The sequence below is a fragment of the Myotis lucifugus genome, unplaced genomic scaffold (genome assembly GCF_000147115.1).
Source record: "Myotis lucifugus unplaced genomic scaffold, Myoluc2.0 scaffold_231, whole genome shotgun sequence".
Classification (NCBI taxonomy): Eukaryota; Metazoa; Chordata; class Mammalia; order Chiroptera; family Vespertilionidae; genus Myotis; species Myotis lucifugus.
The window spans coordinates 1,906,220-1,910,519 of record NW_005871279.1 but is presented as its reverse complement, the minus strand read 5'-3'; the positions used below and the strand labels follow the sequence as shown (position 1 = coordinate 1,910,519).

Below are 4,300 nucleotides of genomic sequence, written 5' to 3'. Positions count from 1 at the left end.
CGTAACACCTCTCAGGTTATAATAAAGATTTAGATAGGTAATATTTAAAGTCTTTTTAGTGTAATTCTATATAATAAAAGCCTAATACGCAAATTGTTCGACTGGGAGTTCGGGAGTTCGACCGCTCGCTATGACGTGCACTGACCACCAGGGGGCGGTGAGGAACATGGTGGGTGTCGGTGATGTGGTGCTGGCAGTGGGCAGCAGTGGAGGTGCTGCTGGCCAAAATGGGCCCCGACGAGAATGGGACCATGGTGGGATGGTGGAGCAGGTGAGCGGGTGGCACCAGGCCAAGGTGGGTGCGATTGGGGGCCTGATTGCCCCGCTGATTGCCCCACAGACTGCGACCAGTGCCAGTGGCAGGGGGTGGGGCTGCTGTCTGGCTCCTAGGCGCTGAGGGAGCCAGGTGAGGGGGCCCCTCAGTCCCGATTGATCACTCCACAGGCAGGATGATGGAGCAGGTGAGAGGGTGGTGCCAGGCCACGGCGGGGTGCCAAGCGGAGCTGTGGGGCTTCAAGGCTGGGGTTCAAGCTGGGGCCTGATCCCCTCAGGCCACCCTGAGGGACCCCACCTATGCACAAATTCGTGCACCGGGCCTCTAGTTTGTTATAAAATAGGAGACACTCAAATCTTTGTTCTCTGTGTTTCTAAATTTTAAAGAAGAAAACTGTCTCCTTTATAAAAAATTGAAGTTTTGTATATGTGAACATAGACATTTCTCCTTTTTTTTTTTTCTAGATTAATGGAACTCAATATAAAAAGCTTTCTTCACCTCTTCTCTGGTCAGTTGAATGAGGTAAAATGTCTAACTGGTGCATGCAGATCTGAGGTCTTATTCTAGATTTTAATACTACTGAGCTGTGTGGTTATGGGCACCTCTACTTTCTATGTAATGAGACCCGTGGATTAGATTATTTCTGAGGCTCCTCATAGCTTTAACATTGTATGATTATATACCCTCTATTGTTATTGCTACATGAAAGCCTTTCTGATTGGGAAAGTTGGTGGATAGCTGGTTAATTGGTGTCTAAGTCTTCCAGTGAGCCCACAAACATGCTTATATTAAGTATTAGTACATACATACACAGTTCGATTCTCTTTGAACTCTTCCTTAGGTTTCCATTCTCTGTTTTTCTTTACTGGGAAGAATTGTCTACACCTGTTATCTCTACTTATTTATCCAAAATCTCCAAAATCTCTTATAATCTAGTTTCTAACTTTATTACTAGTCTGAAACTGCTTTAAAGTCACTAAATAAATTATTTGTTTGTTTTTGGTCTTTATATGCTTTTATTGAAGCACTTGACACCATTGGTCATTTACTCCTTGAAACCCTGTTTTCCCTGACTTTCAGGAGACTAAATTTTCTTGGTTCTACTCTAACCAATCTCTAGATAAATACTGCCCAATAGAACTGTTATGCCCAGATTTCAGGATCCCCAAGAGACCACACCAGGGAGCCAGCCGTGTCCGATGCAAAAGCATAAGAATCTGTATTCAAGCCCGGGCTTGGCTCCTCTACCCTCCTTACCGACGCAGTGGCAAGTGACAGAGAGAGAGAGCAAGCTTTGTGGGTAGAGGGGTTTTATAGGGGGGTTGGAGTAAGGGGAGGAGAGAGGACTGTGGGCCCTGCCGATTGGCCAGGCGCAAGTCAGTGTCTTGTTACACAGGATGTGGTCATATCTATGGCGCGCACTTCCCTTGATTATCATTGGTTAGTTTAAAGAAATCCTAGGTGTGGCTAGCAGAGGCTTGGGCTTCTTCCGGGAAGAAGCTCCTTGCTGAGCACATGGCTCTGCCCAAAAATGGAGGATTTGGGGCAAGTTGGAGGGCGTAGCCCTCACCCTTTCATTCCCCCCTTTGTCTTGGAACTTCCGGCTCAATAATGAGACGGACTGCATTTCTATTTCACCATTGCTAGAGGCCTGTACTGGGCGCACAGAACTATCAACTGAACTATCCCTATACGCTTCTTGACAAATTGGACTAGTCTGTTAATAATGCAAGGGCCAAAAGTCAACAGCATTAGGAGGATTACAAGGGGTCCCTTGAGGTCCGCTGTCTTCTTGAGGGTGATCTGCAGCAGGTATGTCTGGTTAGAGGTCACCTTCCACTCAGGCTTCCTGCTGTCCTGGGCACAGAAGGAGCTGGGCTTGTGACCTGGCAGAGACAAACTATAACAAATGGTCCGGTGGAAGGGAAAGAAACCATTTTAGCTTTAACAACTTCTATTGAAATAGGATTTTTCTTCTTAAAATTCCTCTATGGCTATCAAGAAGCCAAATCAAGATTAATTTATCTACTGTATTCAATTTGGCCTGATGTTTGCATAAACACAACAAGAATGGTAACTGACTACCTTTGCTGGAATCTCATGATTGAATCTTAATGTGCCCTGTAGAGCCAGGAAGCCAAGCCATCCAGCCGCCATCAGGCCTGCCTACAGTATCTGCTGAGTTAGGTGAATCCCTCACCTATAGCAACTCCACCTGAGCCCACGCTCTAGGCTTTAAGCCCATCTCAGTAGCCCTCCTATTCGTTGCGGCCCAGAGTGTGTGGGGGTTCTGCAGGGACGCAGAGGCATCCTTACTGCTCCCCTTCTACTCTTAGCAACTGCCAGTGATGGTAGGGCATGGGCCTGATGCTCCAGTGCCAGCCATCTTCAGGGCTCCCAAGCAGGATACCAGGCTTTTCCTGTGGCACTCTTATTGGCTTCAAGTCTTCAGAGCTCAGACAGGTTTCTTTAAAACATGATACTCCAGTCAAAGTTTTCCATTAATAAAACCACTATTGGAAACCGGTCTTATTGAATTTATGCAAAGAAATGTATTGCCATGACTTATTTAGCATTGCCAGATTTTGGAGGAATTACATAAGGAGGAAAATATACTGATCTGCTCTAATATTTTCTGATCTTCCTTGCCAGTTCCTTTTCATGGACTCTTCAGAGTTATAACAAAACAGTAACTGTTGGATTTCTTTTATCAGTCCCCCCTAAGTACTTTGGCGTAACTATTTACCCTCTGTTTAGGGAGGCAGAATGTAAATTATTTACTCTCTCTGGATTACTCTCCTGTACTATTTGATTAATTTTATACTTTCAAATTAGCCTTTAAACCTTCTTTCTATGTCCTTTAAAAATGCATAACCATGCCTTAAACCTTCTATTTCAAACAGGCCTTTTCCAGTTTTCCAGTTGAGGCTTGCACCACCCCCAACATGGGCATGGTCACGCAGGCCCGCAAGACAGTATACAGGCTGCCAACCGTCAACTGTCTCTCAACAGAGACCAAAACCTGATGGGCACTCTTCCCTGCCCAGTTGGGCACCTGCCCTCTTGGCAGCCAGACACCCTTTACTTTTGGGGTTCACCCCACACAGTCCCCTTCCAGGACAGCCAACATACATTCAAACCTGCAGAGAATCAAGGTCATATACATATCATACATGAAACATATATTGGCATCATGGCCGCTTCAGGCAGCAAAATCCTCCGCTACTAAACATGAGATATGCCAGGGCTATACAACCATCTTAGGGAGGTGACTAAAGTCTACTCCTGACCTTCTTATATAAGGCATACATTCAAACCTGCAAGAGAATCAAAGGTCAATATACATATCAATACAATAAAACATAATATTGGCATCATGGCCGCTTCAGGCAGCCAAATCCTCCGCTCTTCTTTCTAGCGATAAACACAGTCTGTCCAATTTTCTTAAAATGTATTCTGGCACAGGAGAAAGTTGTTTTGCTGTACACAGGCAGCTTAACCCCTATACAACTGGGTTTGGACCTCTGCCCAGCAAACTGCAGTCTATAAGTTCAATATTCAGCCTCCGGTTCTCCTAACCCAACGAGATTTCGGCCAGTCTCTGAGTCAGATTCCTCCTCTCTTGGAGAACTTCAAAGTCCCGATGGCTTCCAGGTCCAGGGAGAGTGCCCTTTTGTTAACCCTGTTTATTAGTTACAGCGCTCTGCTTTCTTGCCTTTCTACCAGTTCCCTTTGTGGCAGAGCAGCAACCAGGCCTCTTTCAAGGGAGTGCGCTAGAAGGGGATATCAGCCCCTCCTCTGCTAGCAGCAACAGGTACCAAACCCTTTCAATACATTTAACCAGCTTCATTCCCAGCCATTTTTGCAGATTCTAGGGCCCGTTGCCTTCCTTTAACCAGCAAGCCAAATGACACTGGACTAGAAAAGCCACAAATACTTTTTAGCAAATCAAAGTCCCTAGCAAACAAACAGCCTCAGATTAGCAATACATTCATATTTTTAAGAGACACAAACAGAAATTTCACT

The 4,300-nt window shown here is 45.4% G+C and overlaps 1 protein-coding gene across 1 annotated transcript in view; it reads left to right on the top strand.

Annotated features, from left to right (window-relative positions):
- The first annotated feature begins 766 nt into the window (after positions 1–766).
- The window catches only part of LNP1 (leukemia NUP98 fusion partner 1), a 40,649-nt gene continuing 37,115 nt past the window's right edge, over positions 767–4,300 (top strand). The window contains exon 1 of the mRNA XM_023762105.1: positions 767–782. The gene's annotated coding sequence lies outside the window, so the exon portion shown is untranslated. The remainder of the gene's footprint in view (positions 783–4,300) is intronic.